This window comes from Thrips palmi, unplaced genomic scaffold, assembly GCF_012932325.1.
Source record: "Thrips palmi isolate BJ-2018 unplaced genomic scaffold, TpBJ-2018v1 HiC_scaffold_7, whole genome shotgun sequence".
NCBI lineage: Eukaryota > Metazoa > Arthropoda > Insecta > Thysanoptera > Thripidae > Thrips > Thrips palmi.
The window spans coordinates 10,119,477-10,144,803 of NW_023144634.1; the positions used below are offsets into that span (position 1 = coordinate 10,119,477).

At 60.9% G+C, this 25,327-nt stretch overlaps 1 protein-coding gene across 1 annotated transcript in view; it reads left to right on the plus strand.

The window, feature by feature from the left end:
* Nucleotides 1–241: 241 nt before the first annotated feature.
* Nucleotides 242–25,327, plus strand: part of LOC117652553 (probable G-protein coupled receptor No18) — a 57,576-nt gene continuing 32,490 nt past the window's right edge. The window contains exons 1-2 of the mRNA XM_034397563.1: nt 242–357; nt 17,317–17,372. The gene's annotated coding sequence lies outside the window, so the exon portion shown is untranslated. The remainder of the gene's footprint in view (nt 358–17,316; nt 17,373–25,327) is intronic.

The window sequence follows — 25,327 nt, forward strand, 5'->3', positions numbered from 1 at the left end:
CGGCACGGCGCGGCACGGCGCGGCTCGAGCGCGCGCCCCAGTGTGGAGGGCCCCTTGGCTCTGCCTTTAGCCGGGCCAGCGAGCCAGTGCCCGCGAGTGGCCCTTCGTTAGCGCCCAAGGGCCGCCGTCTCCCCTCGCCGCCACCGAGACGCTCGGCGACGCCATGGCCTGCGCAGTGGACTAGACGTGCAGCGCCACGAGGAGGCACCACCAGCCGCCACCCCTCCGCCCCTCCCCTGCCCCCCTGCCCCCTGGTCCCGCCCCTGGACCATGTCGGGCCGGCAGCGAGGCGAGGCGGGGCGGGGCGGGGCCCCTGTCATTAGCGCGTGAGCGACGATGATGCGCCAGTCACCTCAGGTGAGTGTCTAGGGCGGGGCGGGGCGGGGCGGCCGCCAAGGAAAACAGCTGCAGCTTGACTCTAATTGCGACGGCAAGGGAATGAGCACAAGGCAATAAAGCGGAGTTGGGGCAGTTTCTTCCCGAGAGATGCATTCAAAGGCCCGCATTAGATTCCACATTTTTCTGTTCTTCTCGCTCCGATTGGCGGAGCAAAGTGGTGGAGGCTCGTTGGACGGGCTGGGCAGCCCCCGGACCGCACTGCACTGTTATATTTAGAAGTCGATAGTAGACGCGATGGAGTGCCTGTTCATTGCCTCCCCATTAAGACTGGCAAGAGGGCGTAGAGTCCCATAGTTTTCTTTCAATTTTCTCAAAAAAATTAATTTGTGGGAGTCACGAAAAACGTCAACATGACTCCGGCGAAAATACAATTGTCCCATCGTTTCCGCGGCCGTTTCCACGTTTCCACTCGAAACGGAGAAAGGAGCGCGTCTAATTGCCATTCCCGGGGATTAGCAAGCCGGCTGGCAGACGCGGCGCGTCACGTGGCGTCGCCAGCGAAACAAAAACAAATCGTGGGAATAAAAACAAAAAGGTGCACGCTCCCCACACTCGGCCCCAGTCCGTCTCTCTGTCTCTCTCGCACCCCAGCGGAACGCCCCATGAGAGCGAGAGAGACAGAGCGCCGTCCGGAACCCGCGGCTCACCTTCCTCCATTCCCGCCACTTTTATTCGAAACTGCACTAACAATGCGCGGCTTTTCCTCTTGTTTTTGTCCCAAGTTGTTTCCCTCTTTGATACCGCACACCTCGTTAGTGTGTCAGTGGGGGTGATGATGATGACGGCGGTGGCGAAAGTACACCGTAACGATGACGAATAGCCAGCCGGCCGGGGTAGGCCACCGTGGTGTCGGTGGAGTGGGCGCTGGGACGCCGCAACGCGTACAAGTTTTAGCGCAGATGACACGACAGGGCTGCTGGCGCGGGCTGGCGGGGCTGGCTCTACGCTCGTGCTCGCGACGGCTGACACGGACACCAACACCACTGCTCCACGTGCGAAATAGCTCCGATCAAAAATAAACAACGAGCAAAAAGTTTTGACCAAACACCCGCAGAAAAGAAGAAAAAAATGGAAACATAAACAGAAGGTTTTAATCATAGCTGCAGGCCCCGCAGGCGGGCTTGAAAGGAAGGGGCCATTTTGGAACGGCGATCACCGGGGTCTTGATCGCCAACAACGGCCTTTGTTTATGATGATGGCGTTGCCAGCGACAGCGATGGCTGTGATGAGTTAAGAAAGGTGGACTGTTTCACCACTCGAGCGGCAACGGGCCGGCGGCTGTGCCGAGCCGAGCCGAGCCAAAGGGGCAGAACGGGAGACGGCCAATTTCCCCATTTTCCAGCGACGCTCTGGAGCTCGTCAGGGTGACACCGCACAGGGGTGGCTCCCGAACGAACAGGCCCATAACGGGCCCCGGCTTTCGCCAAGGGTAAGTCCCTTTTCCCCCCATATTTTCCATTTTCTTTCTAATTTTTAACGCTGTGCGCGTAGCTCGAGGTTCACGTCTTCCACCTGACTTCAGCGTGTCGCCGGCTATTTTCCAGTCAATTACACTTCCCGATAGCGGCCTGAAGTTTATTTTTCTCCAAGTCCCGGAAAGGAGCCGTCGAGTCAACACTGGCACCTCCCTTCATCAAGAATAGAATAGAGTCCGCTTTCCGCGCCTCTCCGTCACTAACTTGTTGTTGATTGGCCGAACGGGCCGGCGACATGCTGCTCATATCCGGGGCGACTTCATGAACACGATTCGGCCGATTCTCCCGTTCGGGATTCGCGTCGCTGCTTCCCGTCCAGCTGGCCGCGCTGCTCTGCGATTCCGCGTGCCCCCCCCCCCCCCCCGTGTCCCCGGCAGGACCGGCCAGGCCTTGACATTGAGCGAGCCGCGTCCATATTTAACGCGCTGTCACTGCCCCAAACGGCGCGAAAAGCTGGAAAGCCGTTGTCGCTCGCGTAGTCGAAAATAAAATACAAACTCATTCCGGCGCTTGGTCTCCGTCGCACTCGGTGTTGCGCGTCTCGTAGAGGTGCGAGAGAGACGGAGCGAACCCGAGGCTGGCTGGAGCGGAGCCCCCGGCTGGCGGACTGACCCGCCGAACGCCGGTGACCGCGGGTTGCCTACCCCGACTTCGTCAGGGGCTCCGGGAGGCGAGGGGCGAGAAGCACAACGCGGGACGGAGCTCGAAGACTGCGACGCGCCGAGCGGGACTCGCGGTGGATGTTTGACCGAGCGAGCGAGGGATGCGCCCCGCCGCCCGCCGCGCACTCCGCGTGCACCTCGCGGGCATCACCACAGGGCTTCCCCCTCCCCCTCCCTCAGGCAAATCGCGCGCCGCGGGACCAAGTTTAGTTTGCGTTAGACGAGTAAACAGGGATGTAGCGATCTAGTCCCTGTGCATGGCGCCGACCCCCTCTCTCACACACACCAACACATACAGCGTGTTATCCCCGGTTCGTCCTTTATTACCATTTTTCCGGGAAAACGTTGTTGCTTATCGAGTGAAAGCGGTGTTTTCTAATCGCTCGGACAGCGCGAATGTCCGGCCCTGCTGCCGCATGCCGGACGGAAGAGGCTCTTTCTTTTCAATTAGGACAGCATCGCCGGATAAATATGGATGAACGGTTCGATTTGCATGGCATGCTAAAGAGCACGGTGTCCTGCCGGGGCCTGAGGGGCCCGCAGGGGTGCGGGTGAGATATGGGGCCCGGTCCCGGTCTGGCTGCCCCGGCGCCCCGGTCAGGGAGAAGGAAGAAAGAGCAGCCTGCGGTGGTGCGACCGGCCGAGGGCCCGATAGCGCATGCCCCGCCCCGCCCCGCCCCGCCCCGGTCATGTGGATAGTGCTGATACGCTGGCTCATTCTGAATGGCGCAGCAGGCCCAGCCCAGCCCGGCCCGCGCCGCATCAGCTACATGAACCATCGGCTACTTTACCGCCACTGACCCGAGGCCCGTGGCTGCCGGCGACTGAAGTAGTTTCAGTTGGATCTTGCACGCTTAAAACCTTACGTAGGACTCGGAGAGCGAGAATAAACCGTCTGGCCTCGGCACTGGATGCTCGGGCAAACGCTTTCTTCCCAAAGCAAACAACGACTCGGGACTTGCTGCACTTTTGAACTAATGATTAGAGGACTGGTGTAAACCGTTTGAAGTGTTAGAGAAGATAATTAAAGCAAATAGGCCGATCTGCTCCGTTTGATTTACACTTGAAAGTTTCTGCAACGGAGAGGTTCACTGTCTGCTAACCACTTGTCAGGAAAAAAAATTGCCTGAAACCTTCGAAAAATTCCCAAAACTCAAAAAAGTATTTCAACAGTGCACAGCGAGGTCCACCGCGCGATGCACGCGTGAACATGATGTCGCAGGAATGTTTTTGGACCAGTGCTGCCATAACAAACTCGTTGGAGGAAGCGCACTGCACAGTGGCCCTGGCGCTCATCTCTTCTCTATTTCGAGATCCGTTTCCTTTCGAGCTGACCTTGCGAAAATCAGAACGCATCCCACGCCGTCAACACCGCCACCAGAGTAGGCCAACGCGCTCGCCCTACACTGCGTTTTCTGTTCCTGGTGCCAACAGCCGGCAGAAAAAGCGTGGAAGGCGCGGAACGAGGAGACGTCTGCGAGAGGCAGCGCGCGCTGACTAGCGGCGCCACAGCCCCATTAGGATCGACACTGCAGACACCATTACGGTGTTGTGCCCTGCAGGCGTGCCCGGGCCGGCCTCCAGGGGGCCGTACGGGCCGGGACGGGGACCCGTTTCATTCAATCTGCATTCGGGGGTCACACGACCGTAATAAGAGCGGCTACAGTGTAGTGATTCGCGTGTCCAATCAGCGCTTCCGGGGTCTGGAGCCCCCAGGCCCTTTCACGGTCCGGGGCCCCTTTTCGCGAGGCGCGGGGTGGAGGGCGGAGGCCAACGTGTCGAGCGGGCGACTCAAGCCGAGCCGCCCGATCCGGCCCGGCCTATAACAACCCCCTGCGGGCCGGACGCGACCTTGCCACGCGATAGGACGCCGCCTCATCTCCTGCTCCGCCTGCTCGCATCCCCGGAGGCCTGGTCCTGGTCTCCGGCGACACGCCGTGCTCGCGTGCGCGCCGTTGTATTAGGTAGCAGCGCGGCCCCGCATACAGTGGGCCAGAAGACCGGCGGAGGCGGCCAAAACTCTACACGCGTTTCGAGCTCCAGAGTCGCTGAACAGGACTCGTACCGAACGTGTGACCCCACCAATGGATTGCTCTCCGAACGAGGAATCCATTGGTGGGGTCACACGCTCGGTTCGAGTCCTGTTTAGCGACCCTGGAGCTCAAAACGCGTCTCGGGTTTTGGCCTGCCCCACCGGTCTTCTGGCCCACTGTGGCCGCGGCGCCCGGCGGCGCCGACAGTGTACCGCAAAAAGCGGAAGCGGAAAGGGCATCGAATGGAGCGCAGCGCAGCAGTGGCGCGCTCCCGGCCCGATTTTTATTGCGTAGGCAGGGATGGGTTCAAGGCGCGCGGCTCGGCTCAGTCTTCATTTTGTTTCTTCGTAAATACGTCCTCCGCGCCCCGCGCCCCGCGCCCCGCGACCTACAAGCCGGCCTCGGCAAACAGCGAGGAGATTGCTGTCTATGGCGGCGGATAGGGCAGAGGGCCGGGGAATCAAGAATGGAGCGCGGCGGCGCGGCCAGGGGAAAAGAGGGCTGCAGGAGCAGCAGCCCGATACCGATGGCTGGCTTCCCCATCCTCCATCTCTGTCGTTGGAGCTTGACGCTTGCATCCTGCAGCCATCGGTCTCTGTCCCACCTTGCGCCGCTCCCTTCGTTCTGTCCTCGTCTACTACATTCTGACCCGAAGACGCTCCCCATTCTGCTCCCCACATCCTGCCCCCCCCCCCCCCCCAAAGCCGGAGCCACTACTGCCGGCGGCGCGCAGGCCTCGCAGGACTCACTGGACAAACTACAACGAATCGAACATCAAAGACCGCGTCTCTTTTATCCCCGCGTTTTTTTTGCCGTCGTCGTCCGTATTTGCTGCGCGCTGCGGTCAAAGCCAGCACCATGGAGGTTATTGTGGCCGCCAGGCTGGGGTCGCTCGGGGAGGGGGGAGGGGGGGGGCACTGGCGCCTGTCTAGAGTCTGAGGGAGAAGCAAAGTTTCGCTATTGTCGTCGGAGCCGCGTTAACCCCGTCGACACATTTTCCAGTATCTCCCGGCCGCAGTGGCGCCCTTTAGATTATTTTCCAGTGAGGCGCCTTCGGTGCGGCGTCTCCAGGGCTGCCTCCAGGGCTGCCTCCAGGGCTGCCTCCAGGGTGTCAATCGCCGCCCCACATTAGCAAGGCAGCCTCCATCCATCAGCCCGGATCAATCAATCAGTGTACACTTGTCACTGAGTTTGCCTCTCACGCTCCGCCGCGCCACCCGAACTGCGTGCCGAAGCACCCGTGGGAGTGCGAGTCCTTGAACCGCAGCACCGTCGCCGCGGTGCCGCCGGCCGGCCGGTCCTCCGTCTCTCTCGCACCCGCGGCGCCTCGCTGAGCGTGAGAGAGACGGAACGAGCGTTCGGAATCGGCGAGTACTGTCCGCCGGTCCCTCTAGATTCTATGTCATCAGACCGCCAGGCCACCAGGCCCCGGCCTCACTCTGCACTGCAGTGTCGGCAGTGTCCCAGTGGTCAGGGCGCCGCGGCGACGTGCAGCGGTAGAGCGATGAAGAACGCGGGGCGCCGTTCGGAAGGTAATCCGGCACTCTCTTGCTCCACTGCACTGTTGACGGGGGCGTCGCCACACTGCCAGCGGGGGCAGCGAGGACCGCGGGGGCGCACTCGACGGCCTCCTGGAGGCCGGTCCGGAAGCACGTCGCTCTGTCTCTGTCGCACTCGTGGGGGCTGCAGGAGGCGTGCGAGAGAGACAGCGCCACGACACGACACTGTCCGGCATCGTTGGCATGGCGTGGCGTGGCGTGGTGTGGCCTTGCTTGGCTAGAAACGGCGGGTCATTTCCGTCTTTGATGCAGTTCGTTAGTCCAGGCCTCTCATTATCGGCGTGATTAAGGCAAAGGCTCAGACGCCAACGCACACTCACATACATAACAAAACACACACACACACACACACACACACACACACACACACACACAGAGAGTCTCGTGACTTCCGACGCGCCACCGTCCCTCCCTCCAGGGGGCTACAAATGTCGCCCTGCAAAGTGGACCCCACGGACGCCACGCCACGCCACGCCTTTGCAGCCGCCTCCAGCCCGTAGCCCGGCAGCCTCTGGCCGCCTCCCGCTCCCCGGCAGCATAGCCGCGCGGCCAGCACGGCCCCGCCTGGCTGTGCCTGGCTGTGCCTGGCTTAGGGGGCATTGGTCGAGGCCGTGCGGCGAGGCGTCCGTTGCCGGCCTGAGCCCGGGGCCGAGGCCGAGGCCGGAGGGCCGAGACCCAAGGCGAGGCGGCCACGATAAACGACCGTAAACGACACTATATTTCCCACAGGCGACCTGTTTGCACGGCCCTTTCGGGGCTTTAAAGTAACGGCGGCGGCCACGGGGAGCGCCGCTGCCGAGGCCACCGCCCTCCACGATGAAGCCGTCGCCATGATCACGTGATCACGCGCGGAGGTGCTGCTCTGCTTGGAGTGGCTGCGGCAAGACGGCGTGTGTGGGAAGCACACTGTGCTGTGACCGCCGCGGGCCAGTGACCAGACCAGCGTGACTTGCGTCTCCGGCGAAGACTCCCGGCAAGCCACACGCAGCCACTGCTCGGCTCGGGCCGGGTAATGCACCCACTGTGGCAGTGGCACCAACTTGCATCTATTCGAGAGTATCGACAGAACCGCAGTGGGTGTCATCACCATCGCGACCGCTTTGCGCAACCACACGGAATCAGGCTCAACTGCGTCTCACGTCGCCACCGTAAAATCACTTTCGCGAAATAGGAAAATTGAGCGTTGTGTGCCGGTTTCGACAAGTGGCGGCAAAAATGGCGAAACAACGCGTTCACTGCAGTGTGAAAGAGAGAGAGAGAGGCATGTGTGTGGACGAGGCGCAGGCGCGCGACGCCACTCCGTCTAAATGAAAAATACATCACTATGCAGGCGGCAACTTCCTAGGCGCAGGCGGCGCGTCCGTGTTAGTCCGAAGCTAATATCGCTCCCGCCGCGCGGCTGAATTTTTCATGCGCCAATCTGCTTGTCCGACGAGAGGCAGTGATTAAGAGTGCTGGATGGAAAAAAATGAAACCACGGGGAAGGGGCGGGAAACGCGTGGGTGGCCTACTGTCAGTGCACTCACTGTCGTCGTCAGGCTAGTGGACGCTGGCGGATGGGCGCGTTCGACCACAGCAGTGACGAGCTCCAGCAGGGAGTCTGCAGTGCGATTCAGAACGACAGAGCATCGTCACTCTGTCTCTCTCGCACCCTTCCGGGCCCTCAGGGCGGCCCGCGGGAGCGAGCGAGAGGGCGCGACGGGCGCTGGCAGCAGCGTCTCGGCCCGCCCTGACGGAGTAGCGACACGCCGACACGCCCCCGCCTCGCCGAGCAGCCGAGGCGTGCGGGGGTTCATAAATTGTGCATGCATGAAAAGGAGTATTTTTCAACGCTTAATAAAGCCCGTCGGCGCGCACGCCTGCCGTCAGCGTGATGTATGGCGGGGAAGGGCAGCGCCAAACAATTTCGCTGCGCGCTGATCCCGGCGCCCTCCGCGTCGCTGATTTTTCGCCGCCACTGTCACCTCCGCGTCTGCGCGCGACGGAGCTCGGCCCGTAGCCGACCAGAGGGGGCTCCGTTAAGACTCGGCTGTTATTGTTGTGCTTCCCTGTGGGCATTGTTAGCGCGGGGGGTGGGGGGCGGTGCGGGGGCGGCGCGGGGGGCGGCGCGGGGTGCCCGGCGGCCTGTCCGCCGCCACTCTCCCTGATGGGCTGCCGCGGTGGCGCGACGACGCGCACCTGCCTGTCGCACTTTACAGTCGGCTGGCTGGCTAGGTGCGTCCAGTTAACGGCTGGTGATTACAGGCGCGGCTTCACCTTTCATCTCGCGGCCCTGGCGGCCTTGCGGTGTAGTGGCGTGGGCGTGCCATTAGCCCCGTCGAGATGAAAGGGGCTCGCCTTCCGGCCTGGAAGGGCGGTGCTGGCGGGGCGCCCTGCACGCCGTGGTGCCACGCGAGGAGCAGCCCGCTTCGAGGCTTCGAGATATCTCGATGTCATGCGCGCCTAACTGAATCGGGCGGCAGGAAGGGACAAGGGGCGTCTCTGCGAGGGACTCTGCGAGGGACTGGTAATCCGGCTCCGCGAACGGACTGTACCCGAATGTCGCTGCTAACGAGGGTCCGGTTGGCGCTCGGCCCGCCTCGGCCGCCTCGGCACGCAAGTCGAGCCGAATGGAGTCGGACCCCCCCCCCCCCCTGGCCAACACATGGTGTGCGCACGACAAGCGTTCCCCGCCTCCAAGGCCCACCGAAGCGTGGCGCCCCGGGTTCTAATACCGGTGCTTCTTTTTGGTGGCCGCGGCCTTTCAAGGAGGTCGAGGGCCTACACTGCCTCGCGGGCGTCTGATTTCCTCCTACCCCACTTCGCCGTAGTTCACTGGAACGAGCCGGCGGCCGGGCGCGCGGTCACGCTGGGGTCGTATACTGGCCGAAACCTCAACAAACAACAAGCACAACAACAACGCGGGCCGCGCCGACGTGTGCTGGCGACGGTGAAATGTTGTTCGTGCCCCCTGGAGGGTGGTATACCTCTTGTCGGGGCTCCAAGGCCCGCTCGGGCGAAACGACACGCAGCGCGTAGCGGCGCGTAGCCTGTGTTCCTTTCAGGTGCGCTCGCTTCAATGCACCCCGCCCGCTACACGCCCCGCCCCGCCACACACCCCGCCCCGCCCCGCCATGGATGCTTGTAATCGGATCCCGTTTGAGTACCACTCAGGAGGTCGTAATAGGGTGTGGCCCCGCCTTGGTTGCGGCGTCCTGGCCACCCTGGCGCCCTCAACAGGAACCTAACCCTGCCTGGACTCTGGCCGCAGCCGGCCGCCGCCCTGACCCCATGACAGCGTGTCCCTTCGCTTGGTTTCTGGCCGGCCGGCCACTGCACTGCCATTCCCCCTCCACGGCCGCACCCGGACGCAACTTATCGTTTACGCGAGTGCTGTGCTCACCGAGTCGGAAGAATAAGAAAGAACGCGAGAGCTCTGGAACAAGGGCAATATTTGGCATGTAGAAGAAAAGTTAAGAGAAACAGGAGGCCGCGTAAAAGGATACGGACGTTTGGAGGTTTTCATTAAAAGCGTTAATGCAGGCTGCATTAGCCTTGCCCGGCCGGCGCGGCGGGTTATTTTTGCATTGCGTCGTTTCCCCGCGATGCCGCGGGCGGTGCCATCAAAATAGCAGCATTTCGCCGCCCGCCCGGCCAGCGGCACCGGCGGCCACGCCGGCGGTCCCGCCAGACGCTGTGGCGCAGCACCGCGCAGCACCGCGCAGCGTGCCCGGGGCCCGACAACGCACCAAAGGCACCAAAGGCGCTCTCTGTGACAGAAAAACGGGGAGGGGGAAAATGTAAATAAAGCCATGGCGCTCTCTTCGCGGCCCCCCACTTTTGTGGCAGTGTACTGGCAGCGTGCGCCCCGAAGCCGGGAGCCCCAGCCGGGCCGGGACCGAGGCCCTGGCGCCTGGCGTGGCGCGGCCTGGCGGCCCCGGAGACCGGAGGCGCGTGGAGGAGATGCCCCCGGTCCGCGCGTTCCGCGTTCCGTAGCGAAAAATAAATGGCGTTCGACAATATAATGGTGCAGGGAAGATTGGAGGGCGGGCAGAAGCCGAGAGGGAGGGGATTAATGCGTCACTAACACACACGCGCGTGTGTGACGGCAGAGTGAGACGCACTCTGTGTGTACAAGATAATGTACTTTGGAACAACGTTAGAATAAAAATATTTTCTGGACTTTTTGAAACGCGATGCCTGGACGGATTGGTTGCCTACACTGCAACAGGCTGCTCCCCTGTCCCCGTGGACGCTCAGCTCCTACTTGTCGGTTTAGCTCCTCTCCACAAATCACGCAGGTAGTTGGCCAGCGCGCTGCTCGCCGCGCGTGTTCCTGGCCAAATTGGTTAGACGAGCTGGAGGACCGTTCCGTCGCTCTGTCTCTGTCGCACTCACGTCGCGCCCCCAGCGGGTGCGAGCGAGACGGGGCGACGAAACCATTCCTCGGAACGGCTCGGCAGCGGGACACGCACGCACGCCGGTGATGGCCCTCGTCCTGTCCGACAGAGCACGGCCCTTCATTCGTGATTGCCAGCCCCTACACTGCAAAAAAAAAACCGACGCAAAGTTTTTTTTTGCGGAGGCTGTGAGGAACTTCCAGGAAATGGGAACCCCAGTGTACCGCGCTTCCGTTCTGACGCTTCCCCCGGGCCGACCTAGGAGCTCCCTTATAATGCCGCCGCTTTTTGTCTCTATTGACCCCGGTTCGTAATACCCCCCATCGACATCGCGACAGATTACGCGATAAAAACGCCGTGTCTGGGCCGCCCAGCCGCCGCCCCGCGCCGCCCAGGGGATTTGCAAGCCCGACTCCGAGGAGAGAGGTTCTGGCGACCCGTCGATTCCCTCCAAGCAACGGATGCGTCTCATTTTATTCAGAATGGCTTCGGTCCAATTAGACGTGGTCCGATCCGGCGTGGGGCCCGCGGAGCCCCGCCGAATTTCCGCTCCGCCTCCCCAGCACCTCGACGGGATCCCCCAGGAGTGCGAGAGAGACAGGACCATTGTTTGGAATCAGCCGGCTGTGCAGGGCTCGGCTGGAACGAGCTACTCCGTGGTTTTGAAATTCCGACTGAGACCGCGGCAGCGACCTGGCGGCCGCGGCAGTGGGCAGTTTGTCGTTTCCCTGTCCACACTCCACGCGCCCTGAATGCGAAAATAAACAGCTTCTAGTGTACTTGCTCTGCTCGCTGCGTGATATGAAAACCCACGTGGCCGGGTAAATTTGCGCACGTCCCGAAATCGGCAATTATTTTCCCCCTACGCTGCTGCTGCGCCCTTGGAGGGCGCGCTTCATAAACTCGGCGTTTCTTTCTTTAACCACTTTCGCCCGCCACTCCCACCTTATCGCCCCACAACTCCCCCTCCCCCTCCCTCTGCCCCACGTTCACGCCACCCGGAAGTCCCGGCGAACTACCGCTGCCCGAAGTGACGATAAATTCAAGCTCGTCAATTTTCCCGCGTCTCACGGCGAGGCCTTACGCCCGTATCGGCGCCGAGCAATACGACGAGAAGGACTGAGTGGGGGGAGGGAGTGAGAGATGCGGGCGGAGACGAGCACCCCGTCGAGGCGTGGCGACGATGACGACGCAGCGAAAATGTGCGCAGCTCGGAAACGATAATTTATGTGGCTGCGACAAGTGGAAGATTTTTTTTCCCTCGAGCAAATAGTGGTGCAGAGCCGCTCGGCTTTTGCCGCTTTGGCGCGCCTCGCCGGCCGCCACTTGGGCACCGTGATGGATGTGGCGGCGATAGCGCACCGCGCACCGCGCGCACCGACCCTGCTGTGATAAAGTCACCGGTGCTATTTAGCAAAAGAGAAGCAAAGAGAGGGAAATAAAAGGAAGTAGGGAGCACGCTCGCGGCCGCGTTCACTCACTCGCACACGCACCGAGACACAGTTGTACGCGGAGAAAGAAGATGGGGCTCATGATTTTGTTAGAGGTCCCCGCTCGTGCCTGGGCCTGCCTGGGCCGTGGGCTAGAGAACCGAAGGCTGGAAACAAAGATGGCGTCGAGCCTGGGGATGGGGAGGCCTCGCGGTGAAAAGAGCACATCTCGGGAGCGAAACATCATTTAGCCGGCGAGCCGCGCAGACGGCTGGCTGTGGGCTGGCACACTGTGGCAGGCTGCCGCCAGCGGGTTGCGGCTTCGCAGTGCTACGCTGCCACGCAGTGCTTCGTTGCCCGCCATGCAGGTCGACCACCCCCCTACGCTGTCACTCATCCACGTCGCCCTGGCCGCCCTGGCCGCCCTGGCACACGCGTGTGGTTATATTTGCCGCGGTCGCCGCCGGCGGAGCTCACGTCGTCGACGCCCTGGTGCGGTGGCGGCCGCCCGCGGCGGGGCTCGGCCGGGACTCTGGCCGACCGCTCGCGTCACGTTGTCTCTTCCCGAAACCAGCGAGGTTTCCGCGAACCACGAGCCCCGCGACGACGGAGCCCGGTTTGGCGAGGCTGGTGTGCTGTCGAGTTATCCATCGCTGTCAGAAACCGACCACTCTGACCGCCCCACCGCCCCCTCCCCCTACCCCTCCGCGCGGCCGCCATCTCATCGCCTCCCCCGTTATTTCAAACTGCCAGACCCACCGCCCTCCACTTTCCCCTTTCTGGGCGCCCTTCCTAATCAAGTCGTCGCCCTTTCCGCGAAATCTGGTACCGCAAGGCGCGGACCGGGCATTCATTCGTCTCCCGGGTGTCACTGAGGCCCTCCCCTGCTCCGCGGCCCGGCTGCCCACGCCTCGGAGAGTTTGGAGGAGCAGGATGACGAGCAGGACGCAAGGTGGTCCTTGAGTAGTAAGATACCCCCACAGTTGCGTGCCACCATTTTGGATCCCCATTGTTTCACGTTGCGAGTGCAAGTAACCTCACCCCACGTCAGCCGACACCCCAATGGGCAGCCAAAATGGCGGCAGACAACTGTGGGGGGATCTTACTACTCAAGGACCACCTTGCGTCCACGCACCACACAACCATACTACTGGCCGGAAAGTAGTCATGTATCTGACCGTTTTCAAGACTCCTTCTTTCGAAGCGAGTCGGGACCGGGTCACTTCTCGTCGCTGACCCGGGGCCAAGGCCAGCCGAGACCCGCCAAGGCAGGCCAAGGCGCGATGTTGACAGCGAAAGCGGAAGGAAGAAGCAAGGGCGGCCTTTGGTAAACTATTCATGGCCAAGCGGGCTCCGCGCCGTGCTGCCGTGCCGCCGTACACCCCGCTAGCAACGCTTTCATGAACACGCGGGAATGAGTTGCCGCCTTTTCGGGTGTAGTGCTGTTAACAGCTTCACGACCGCATGCGTAGGCGTGGCCTCGCTGTAGGTCGCCGCTGTCGTGAAAACAGAGCGTCGTTGAGCGAGAGCAACCCAAGTTTTCGTGATCGGAATGCTTATCGTTTCTCTTGCGAGCACTCGCAGGGCAATTACAGTTTCTATTTGAGCGTGTAGGGTGTTTGCGCGCGAGTCGAGTGCGCGCTGGCGTTTGCCGGCGCTGGGTTCTGGGAAGGGCCGCGTGCAGTGTGGTGACCGTGTTTGTGACACTCCATGTAGCTGCGGGCGGAGAGCGTCCCCCGACATCCACGCCACCAGTAAAAGGAACTGCTCCAAGCTCGCTGGATTCCAAACAGCGCTGCGCTGCAGGACGGTGTGTGCGTGTGTGTGAAGTCGTTCGGGGCGTAGTGGTGTCCTGTGGGTTCTCGTCAGAGGCTCTGGACGAGGGAGAGAAAAAGAAGCACAACCGATACGCTTTCCTTCATCGCGACAATGCCCAGCTGCCCCACTTGAAACCCCCAAACTGGCCCAAGGTGCGACGGGCCGGCTGCTGCAGCTCCAGTCAGGCTTCACCACCGCGGGGGGCGGAGGCTGGCGGAGGCCGGTCACCACCGATGTCCCTTTTGTTTCCGATGAGAATGGCCACGCTATTTCGCACCCCAGAGCCCAGGCCGGCCCAGCCCTTTGGAAACGCTATCCCTGCAAATCCGCGTATCTCCAACGGCATTCCCCTGCACCGCTCGCGTTGTCCTCACCCCTTCCCCTCCCCTCTGCCCTTCCCCATTCCACTCCACGCTTTGTTGTGGAGCGTGGCCGGGCGGAGCGGAGCGGAGCGGGTCGCCTCAAAGCGCCACAAAGAGCGTCAATCATGTTTCCGATCGGGTGGGGCAGGGCGGGGAGGGGAGGGGCGGGGCCACGAGTGTGTACAGACGGCGGCGGCGACCCTTTCTGTAGCACTGTAGCGTGTCGCTGGTCGCTGCTAGTCCACCACCAGTAATTCGTCCTCGTCCACCTCGTGACCTCCCCTCCCCCCACCCCTCCGGGCCTTCTCGCCCTCGCCATCAGCTTCTAGCCACTCTTTGTGAAATATGGGTCCATATGTACGAGGGAATGAGTCCAAAGGTGGGGGGCGTAACAGGTGGCTCATTTATGTTTCCTGCCAAAATGGGAAGCTCCCCCTTTCCTTGCTGGTTCGCTCTCTCTCTGCACATACACATCCACCACACACGAGTACACAAGGGCACACTCTCACACACAAAGCAAAGGCGTATGCGCACACACGCTTAAGCGCCTTAAGCGCCTTAAGCCAAACTCGTTAAGGAAAGGCGTGAAGCTTGCCTCGGCTTGTGCAATAATGAGACATTCTCTTCACTATTGTGGTGCCCGTCTCGTTCCTCCCCTTCTTTTTTGGCGCCCTGGGCCGCGGCGCTGCGGCCCGCTCCACGCGCAGGGGGAAAGTGGACGACAAAAAGAGGGGCGGGGTGAAAAATTAAAAGGACCAAGTAATTTACGCCCCCCCCCTCCCCTCATTCCGCAGACAATGGCCGGCCACACCACCGGTCCGTGGGAACCATGGGGCTGGCGAGGCCGGCCTACGCCGGGGCGGCTTTCAAATAAAAGTCTTAATGCGACTTTCGATACTTTGACAAGTTTTGCGTGTTGCATTTTAGAGTTTGCGAAGCCAAAAGTTTATCCCCTGCGGCCCTGCGGGGAGCGAGGCGGCAAGTTTGGGCCGGGTGACGTCGGTACACTCTATCAAGGGCAAGGCCAGCAAGGCCTCCAAGGCCAAGGCGGGGCTGAGGCTGCAGGGTCAGAGTGCCACCTGCAGCATTACCCACTGCACTGCCACCGCGCTCCCTCACACGTCCCGGCGTCCTGGCGTCTCAGCCGACGAGGTCGTCAAAGCCAAATGACGCAGCAGCGCGCAGCAGCGGCCCGACTCGGCTCGGCCAGGTCCGCGCGCCTCGGCTGCACTCGCCGTGGCCCTGCTCGGCTCGGATCGGCTCACGAATGATACGGCACCTTCCGTGCGCGCCTCTGCCGCCTCCACCGCCTCCATCGCCTCCCACCGCCTCCCACGAGCCACGAAAATGCGCCATGCCATCATCCCATCACGTCCTTGCAGCCCCTACCCCGCCCCCACACCCGGCACCCCGACACCCCCGTGACCCTCATCCCTCGATCATCTCCCTCCCCATTTGGAACCCTCTCATTCCTCCACGACACTCACACACACTCACACACTCACTCACACCACCGCAGAGGGCACGGGGAGCGAGGCCCCACGTTAAAAAGAGCGGGAAGCGGAAGCCGGTGTGTTTAACCGAAGGATCTGTCTCTGTCTCTCTCGCACTCTGCGGTGCGCGAGCGAGAGAGACGCAGAACGACATGGCGGGGCGGGTCCGAAAAGGCGGACGATCATTTGTGGTCCAGCCATTAATCGCAATCGCAATCGCCTTGCAGCGTAGGCTGACCCGCCCGGCACCTGTGAGGAGCGTGTTGCCTATCCCGTCTCCAGCAGGCGCTTTTTGAGCTTGAGAGACCACATTCATTCGATCGTATGCCAGCAGGATCAGAGCTTGGATCGGGTCCCGGGAGGTAGGTGACGGCAGGCCCGTAAAAACAAGAGCTGTGAATGTCGTCGCCGTGTGCGGAGTGCTAGTGAGCTCCTGGGCCGACCTTGTCCCGACGAGCACGCTTTTTGGGGGTGGCGGTCCCGGCCGCTGAAAACTGATCGCCGTCACGGTGTCGCGGTGACTCCGGGTCGGCCAGGGACGCAAGAGAGTGGCATCCATCTCCACTAGGCACACCAAGTTGGGCGGCTCGAGTTACAAGTAGCGAGACAATCTCAACGTAAATGGGGCCGTGGGGGCGGCCAGGGGCGGCCTTGGAGGTTGCTGGCTGGACGCAGGCTGGACGCAACAACAGCAGCGCCTTCAAACTGTGTCACTCCCCGTGTGAGGCTGCACTCTTTCCCGCGGACGCCGCTCCCACAGTTCCCGGAAGTTAGTCGGCGGCAAACAGTGCGCAACTACCGCAACAACTACTAACTACTCTAATTCAGGCAGCAAGTCAAAGAAAGGGGGAAAGAAGCGAACGCCAAACGTAGTTGAACGGCGTGTTCACCTTGCGACCTCATTCGGAACAACGCACAGTGGGCCAGGCGGTCAAAAGCCCTGACGCGTTTTGAGCTTCTAAGCGACTCTAATTGAACGTGTGACCCCACCTATGGATTGCTCTTTGAAAGAGGAATCCATTGGTGGGGTCACACGCGAGGTTCGTGTCATGTTGAGCGACTTTGGAGCTCAAAACGCGTCTGGAGTTTTGGCCGCCGGCTCTGGGTCTAGGCCTACTGTGCACGGTCCCGTGCCTACGTGCGTTTTCCAGCGAGCGCTCAAGTCCGCGTGCTCGGGGCAAGATTGTAACGGAGTGCGCCTCGTAAAGCAAGGGCTGCAACTTTTTGGCTGACTGCCTCTGGTGAGTTCGGTGATGGACGGATGACTGAGAAAGGCACCAGCTGCAGGCACACCGTCTGCCGTCCGTCTTGGCGTGCCGCTTTTCCGGCCGCTTTTCCGGTCGCCTTTCCGGGACGCCTTTTCCGGGCGGCCTTTGGGCCGACTTTTTCGGGCGGCCAGCTTCCGGCCTCGCTCGGGCTGCACTCCGGCTGCACTCGGACTGCTTCCTGGCTGCATCGGCCGCTGCCATGAATGAAACAAGAAGAGTGCTCTCTCACTGTTTGCATTCACCTGAAAGCCAAAGCGTGTGCATCTCGCTGCCCCCTCCCCCTTCCGGCCCCTTCCGCACACACCGCCCACCCCCCTCCTTCCTCCTTTCTGGGAGGTTCTGAAGGGGGATGAAAAACTGCCGGTCTCACGGCGGGCAACGAGGCCCTCACTCCAAAACGCCAACTTTTTCTCAATTTGTCTTTTTTCCGTGTTGCAGATGCCGGCCCGCTGCCGATGATACCTCCGGTCGACGACGTTGCCGACGTGGTACAGGTAGGTGGCAACCCTAACTTGCGTGAGCCGTGCGGGTGGCAACCCTAACCTCAAGCGCGCCTATCCACAACACACGTGGCGCCGTCAGCTCCACTACGCGATTCCGGAGGGAAAACAGTGCCCCCTCCCCTCTCCGCGACGTGCCGCACGGTGTGCCACACCTGTCTGCAATCGGTCATTCAAAACACGCGCCCTGTTTTGCTATTCTCCGGGCGGGGACTCGGAGCAGCGGGTCTGCCGCCGGAGAGCGAGGGGCGGTTAGAGAGAGAGAGAGACAGAGCGAGGGGGAGGGGGCAGGGGCTGCAACTTAGATTGGGTAACTCCCGTAAGTAGGCAACAATGTGACAAAGTAATAATCCTCTCGAGACTACCCTCCGCGACAGCCCCGCTGCCTCGCCGCCTTGCCGCCCGAACGGCTTACGCGAAAATATCCAAAGTGGCTGGATGCCCTTTCCGCCGCAAACACGTCACTGCGGCCGTGACGTCACCACACTGTCAGCCTGTCACGGCGCGCGAGTTTTCCCGCGTCGCTCGCGAAAATGTAGCGGACCGAAAGCCGCAGAGGTGGAACTATTGGGAACCCGCCTCGCCTCGCCTCGCCGCGAGGCACGGCCAGGCTCGGCCGCTGTGATGTAAGAGCTACCCCTCGAGGTACCACTCCCTTTTAGCGGAATGAGTTTCAAACGCGCGTTTTCCGCGTAAGCGCCGTGTTTCACTCGCTGTAGTTGGCCACGGTGTGCGCGAGTCAGGCGACGGTGCCGCCAAGGCTGCCGACAGTCGACAGTGTGGTCGCGGAAGTGGATTCGTGTTGGAAAGACTCTCTCGTCGCGCGCGTGCCTCTACTTGCGGTTGCTTCTCCACAGCGTGCGTGGGCGTGACGGGGGCGGGGGAGGGGGGAGTCACTGTGAAGACAGGTATAGGTAACAGCGTGCCGCGGGCCCGCGTCGCCCTCCATAAATCCACAGCACTGCAAACCTCGGCGAGCAACTTGGCGTTGGGCTGATCCAAGGACTGTCTCGAGGACTGTTCACCGCGCGTCGAGTCGACGCGACGTCCCGGAAGTAGTTGGAGGCTTGGTGATTTGGCTTCCAGTCCGGTTGGACGAGTCCCGGCCGCGCGGACGAGGCTGGCAGCAGAGAGACACACCTGGTGCGCGTCCCCCACTGTAATTTGCCTTTCCCCATTTTAGCGGATGAGTTTTCCATCTCGCGGCCACCTGTCGTGTGTCGCACCGCTGCTGTGTTTGTGGGAGGAGATAGAAAGGGCGGCCGCGCCGCGTGTGTGTCAGGGCGAGAGTCCCCTTTATGGCTCAGGCCTCCCTGGAAGCGCCGAAAGCAGCCGTGAAATGTAAACAGTGGAGGAGAAAACACAAGAAACACTTTGCGCGGAGCGCTGTAAGGGGGATTCGCGACTCGCATGAATCGCACACATCGTTCCCGACCGCCGGACCAGGGTGCTTGCTTTGTCTCACCCCCCAAAAAAAGGTTTTTTTTTGTTGAGAATGTGTTCTTGTCTAGTCCAGCGTGAGCCCGACCTCTTTCGGCTGCTGCACGATTCCTCTCGCGGTGATGATTCCTCTCCTGAAACTAGCAGGAGCCGAAAGACAGTTTCCAAAGGCCTGGTGCTGCCTTCGGAAGTTCATAGCGCGCCTCCCTGCTGTTGTGTAGAAGGCTGAACGGGGTCTCGCTGTGGCTGGGGGGCGGGGCGGGGCGGGGCGGGGCGGGGCGGGGCGGGGCGGGGCGGGGCGGGGCGGGGCGGGGCGGGGCGGGGCGGGGCGGGGGGCGGGGCGTACTTTTCATTCGCACGAATCGTCCGTGGCGTGAGGGAGGTCGCAGTGGCGTGGCGTCGGCCTTCCCGCCTGGTGTTAACCCAATTTTCCTGGGAGACAACCCCTCCCCTTCGTCTTTCTCGGAATCACAGCCTGCCCTCTCCACTGCTTCCTCCCTCGTCTTCCCTCTCAGCGATCCGGCGTGCGATGCCGAATGACAACTCCCTTCTTCTCTCCTTCTTCTCCCCCTCCTCGGCCGCTCTTTATCTATTCCTTCTGGACCTGCTCTCGGCTCTCGCCCGACTGCCCTGTGCAAAGCCCTCTGCGCCCCGCGCCCCGCCGCCTGGTTCCCAACAAGCCAGCCAGCGCGGCGCAGCGCGGCAGCGCGCAGCCATGGCGCAGCCAGCCCGGCATCCATTACTGAATCTTGCAAATCTCATTTCCATGAGAAGTTATGGGATGTCCGATGTATATATTGTTTTATTCTACTCCGCCGCCCGGCCCGCCCTGGCGCTAGCCGCACTCCTCCTGAGCGTCGCGGAAAAAGACCCTGCTCTCTGGAGAGGAAATTTGGTGTTGTTCTGTTGGCTTTATCGCCCGGGAACATTTCCAGCTCGCTTTTTCCTCTGGCTCGGCCGGGCCGGACCGGCTTTGCAAAGTTTACCCTTGCCGCCACCGCCGTGGCGCGCCGTCCGGCCGAACGTGCCACAGCAGGACTCACCCGGAAAAGCGGAGGGAAATCTTTTTCTTTCCGGGAGTTTGCAGCGTCCGAAAAAAGCATAAACAAATTCATGAGGCTATCGCAGTGTAGCAGCATCGGCCGCTCAACAAGGCAAAGTGCGTGTGCATGTACGGGAAGAGCATACAAGGCCAAGACCCCAGCAACAGGTCAGCCACCCCCACCGTTTGCAGGTCTGTCTGCATGTCTGTCTGTCCGTCTGTCGGTCTGTGCGTCTGTCTGTGTGTCCGTCTCTTTTCTCCCCTCGGTCTTCGCACACCCCAAATAGCCTTGTATTCCGCTCTCCATCCGCCGTGTCCAGACGGGAGGAAGGGCACGGCAGGCCGCGGCTTCACGCAAAGCTCCCTTACGTATGAAAAGTTAAGAGGGCTCCCAGGCCTTGCACTGTGGGTTTCGCTTTACGTTTGCACGCGTGAGTCTCACCAAAACGGAGCCAACAGAGTGAGGCGGATGGGTGTAACAGAGGGGTCATGATGAGATTCGACGAGGAAGAAAATGCCAGAATAATTGGCACCCTGCTTATTATTCTTGGGGGAAAAGTTTTGATTACAAGAGGAAACCTCCTCGGCGCTTCGGGCGGCCCGCTACACTAGCGCCTCTGTGCGAAGCGAGCCTTGTAGTGTAATGCGGGTAGCGTAGCCAATCGGAGCACAGCCACGACACCGGCAGCGACGACCACGTCGAATCGAATGGACGGCAATTACAGGTCGGACAACTTGGAGCGCGGCCAGCGCTGTCTCCCCGTGGGTGCGAGAGAGACGGAACTCGGAGTCAGTTCCCCGCACGAGGTGGCCGGTCTTTTAATTGACCACGACTGGCTGCCAGCCCCGTCTGTGCCGCGGTCGCCGCCAGGTGGGGTGGCTGTCCGTCTCGGCGATCGTCTGTCGCTCTCACTCCGCTCCGGGCCATTTCCAGTGTCGCAGTGCCCCACTTGGAGTGAAGCCTGGCGCTCTCTCCGTCAAAGCGCCGCCCTCTCCTTGCTGGCTCACTTCCGCGTTGTTGAGTAGTTGGTGGTGACGAAAAAAAAGTTCACCGCTAGGTTCACAAAAACAGATCATTTTGATTTGGGCCACAATTAACTACGTATCTACTGGGGTTCCATTGGCATTCATCGGCATTACCTTAATTCATTGCCGCCTCGATGTCCTACAGTGTCCCATCGGGCACTATTAACGCGCCGACCCAGCTACGCGAGTTCGGCCGATCGCTAGTTTATGCCGCCTCGCTCATTGTGCACACCAGCCGGTGGCAGGCACTGTTTGCCATTCGTTGTGATTTGTGCGGCATTGTGTGCGCGAGGCGCCCTGAAGTGCGCGCCACCACTACACTACACATCGCGATCGCAAAGTCGCGGTCACGAAAATATGAAGAAGTCGGCGGAGGAAAATAAGGCCGCGAAAGCGTAGCGCGGGTTATGAAATAAAATAAAGGGCGACTGCGGCGCGGCGCTCTCGGCCACCGAGCATCAGCAAACTTGGGGCTCCGCCCGGGTAATCTAATTTCACACAAAGTTTACGTGACACGCAAAACTGCGACGCGAATTCGGTTTCAGAAAGTAGCAGCCATTCAGGGGTCGTCCGCGGCTCCGCGGCGCACTGTAGGTCGCGCACCTCCAGTGGTGTCGAAGCCCGCGCCCAAATGGACGCGATGCTCGGATGAAAAATTCAGCATTGCGTCTGCTCGCTTTGCGTGCTTTCACGTGCTTTTGCAGGAAGAGTTGGGAAGAGCCCGGCGCGTTACCTTGAAATCTTCATGAAATTTGCTAAACCCCCGGCCGGCAGACGCGGCGGGGGCTACGCCTTGCCCCGCGTTCCCACACCCTGAGTCCGGCCGGCGACGGTGGGGAACAAGGTCGTTAGTACCTGTGTTTGCCGTTCGCCGACGAGCGCGCTGCCGGCACTGCCGGATTAGAGGCTGGCTGGAGCTACGTGTATCGCATCGGGAACCCATTGCGGCCGCGCACATTCACCACGTGGTTTTCTCTTTTCTTTACTTTCTGTCGTTTTTTTCCATGTGTTTTCTCCTTCTCTGTCACACCCTTCTCTCTCTCTCTGTCTGTCTGTCTCTCTCTCTCCCATTGAACCTTCGGCCGAAACGCACCGCGGCGAGCAGCGTGGCGGTTCGTACATCGCTAGTTTATTTGGCCCGAATGCAGCGTGGCCACAAATCATGGCGCAGGTGGGCAGAACGACCCTTTTCGCGCCCAGCCGGCCCCAGCCAGGCCCCAGCCAGCCCCGCCATGAATATAAAGACTGACTCTTCTTTGTGCTCTTGTGGGCATTATGGGCTTTGGCACCACAACACTAGTGGAGGGTACTCGCACCGCCAACAGATCATTATCGACGTGTTTGTTTGGGGTGTGAACGTGTGTGTGTGTGGGGGGGGGGGCAGTTGCAATGAGTGGGGGCGTTTAATTCGTGTCCGACTCTGGAGTCGGTATTTACAGAGCGTGCTGGGTACCCTTGGCACGCGTACAGCGACGTCTAACGAACAAAAAAAAAAAAAAAACTAGTGTTGCGGCGTATTTTTTTCGGAGTCTCTGGAATCGTTTTATTTTTTCTGTGATGCGAGCCAATTGATAGCATGTCTGCAAGCAAAGTGGAGCGGCCCAGGGCCCTGCTTGGCCGCGAGCCAGGCCACGGCGGCGAGGCTCGGGGACGGAATCCATCGCGCTCGGACTCCGTCCCCATCGTACTCGCTCAGGGCTGAGGTCCGCGAGATGGAGTCCGAATGACTTCACCATTTTCCCGATTTCACTGGCTCTGGCCGGCTACCCGCGGGGAAGGAAAATATCTATAGAAGCGGCGTGGAATATTTGAGTTATTTCGACAGTCTGTTTACGGAGCTCTCGCTCCGAGATCTGGTCGGTTGTACATATTTGATCTGCGTTCGGGTCTAGGTCTCGGCCCAGGGCTACGTCCAGATTCCAGACCTAGGTCTAGGTTTGCCTCCCGATACAGAACCAAAACGAACTGCTCGAAATCACCGCAGGGTCAGCACGGACACACAAAAAAATCTCTATATCACGACTGTCTGGTCACAGTCCCGCCGCCACCACGGCTATAAAACCCATTGCTTTGGCAGTGCGTCCGGCAGTCGTTCGCCAACTTGTTAATGCGCTAATGCACGGCCGCCCAATTTGCATCATAAAGAACAGAGAAATCGCGCGGTCACTAATTATTCTCCTCGTAAAACGCAATAATTCACGGAATGCTTCCGCCAGACGCGGCGCGACGCGACGCGGTCAGCGCGCAGCTGTCAGGGGCGACTGCAAATAAGGACGTAATGCGGCACGGCGCGCTCAAACAGTTGTTTCTTTTTTTCCGTTTCCGGTCCGAAACACGAGAGAGAGAGAGAGAGAGAGAGGGAGAAAATGAGGTCGCCGCGCGGGTCGGGATACACGACTTGTCTTCTTCGTGTTCCGCGGCGAACCTCGCGCGAGCCACAAATTTGGGTGTCCTCCCTTTCTCTCTCTCTTTCTCTCTCTCTCTCTCTCTCTCTCTCTCTCTCTCTCTCTCTCTCTCTCTCTCTCTCTCATTAGCTTTTCTTTCTTGTGCGTGGCGGGGGTCCAGTACGACGTGATCGGATAACAGCGTAAAACATAATAAATCGGCCCGCGTTGCGATAAGGCGCAATCAGGCTCTCCCTTCGCTTCGTCTTGCATGCCGAACGCCGAGATACCAAGTGCGCGACCGCGCAGCCCGCCTATCGACTTTCCGCTGGAGGAAACTTCCCCCGCGCCGGGCTGCCTCAGCCACTTTTCGTCGCTCCCTCTCTCTCGCACTCACGGCGCGTCCCCGCACGGGTGCGAGAGAGAGAGAGAGAGAGAGGGGAGGGAAGGAAGGGGGAGAAGGGGGTGGAGGGAAAGGGAAGGGGGAAAGGGGAAAGAAGAAAGGGAAAAGGGAAAGGGGAAAGGAAGGGGAAGAGAAAGAGAAAAAAGGAAAGAAAAGGAAGGGAAGAGGAAGGAGGGAGGGAAAAAAAAGAGAGGGAAAAGAGAAAAGGGACCGGTTTTGGAGTTAGGAAAGGGGGGGTTGCGGCCTGGGTGCGGGTTGGCGGGTCTAAAAAAAACATTTTTTTACAAGGAAAAGAAAAGGGGGTTTCCCCCAGGGGGAACCCCGGCTTTTTGATGTTTATTTTTTCCGAACTTTTTGCCCTTAATAAAGCCGCAATTGGGTCCGAGGAAAGCCCTCCTTGGGGGGTGTGAACCAAAATTTTTCGACCGAGGTTGTAAAATTGATTTTCTACTTGAAAGTTTTTTTTTTTTGCTGCCACCGCGTGGCAGTGTACCTTTGAGGAGTCGCGGCGGCGTGCTGGCGGAGCCTTGTGGTGCCTTGTGGTGGTTGGGCTGGAGTTTCTAACCCGCACGTGTGGAACCAGAGAGGGACGAGGGGGGGGGGTGCCGCCAGGGGGTGAACGGTTGCGGGTGAGTTGATTGTTGGGTGCCAGCCTGGCCCCCCCCGCCGCCGCCACCCTGCTGGGCCGGGCCGGGGGTGGCGGCAAAAGTACGCCGCCAGAAGGGGGTGTGGGGGTGGCGGGGCAGGGACAGCCCTCCTCCAAGGGCAGGGGGTCGGTTAAAGGCGCGCGAGACACCACCTGTGCTCGAAGACCGACCAAGGTCACAGCCCTTGCGAACCCTGCATGCTTTGCCCGGAGACAAACGACATCCAGGCATTTTTTTTGTTCGCAGTGGTGCACCAAAACGAACAACGCGGCCTGCGAGTCCACGTGGGGCGCGTGGGCTGTTGACAAGCCATTCGTTCTCTCTCTCTCCGGCGTCGAGGAGGCCACCGTCTCGAAGAGCTGGGCCGCCTGGCGGTCTTCCATTCCCTCGGCGACGACGTCCACGCCACCGGAATGGACCGCCAGGCAAATCTGCCGATAACGTAGGGCCGAGTACGTGCCTGCTCTGCCAATAGGTCGAGGCCTGGCCGGGTCTGCCGCCTATACACCGCGCAGGCAGGGCCAGGCCGGCCCAGGCCTCGACCGGCAGGGGCGGCATAAATTTCGTCGAGTTGCTCGGCTCAAAAAGCCACCGCTGGGGAAGCGGCTGCCGCCGTGTTCTTCCCCACGAAGCACGCCCTTGCCCTCGCGGCGCCCGACTCGCTTAAAAAGGACAAACTTTCCGGAGGGAAACCCTCCACCTCATTGGCGAGGGCCGGAGTATTGCTGACTCATCATTGGTCCATTGCGGAGCCGTCACTCCACCCTTCTGGGGACGACGGCGGTGAGGGGTCGGCTCGTCCAGGGTTGTAACTCATCCGCGTGGATCCGGTCTACGCGACAACGACCCTTCAAGGGACGGACACCCTGTTTGCAGCACGTTGCGGTCCCGGCGCGTGTTTTCAAACCCTATTGGCAGGTTAGGCCCGCCGCGCAGGGGCCCCGCGGCCCCCCGGCCCTGCGGCGTTCGGTCCCAACTTCGCTGTGAAAACAGACTCGCTTGCCCTG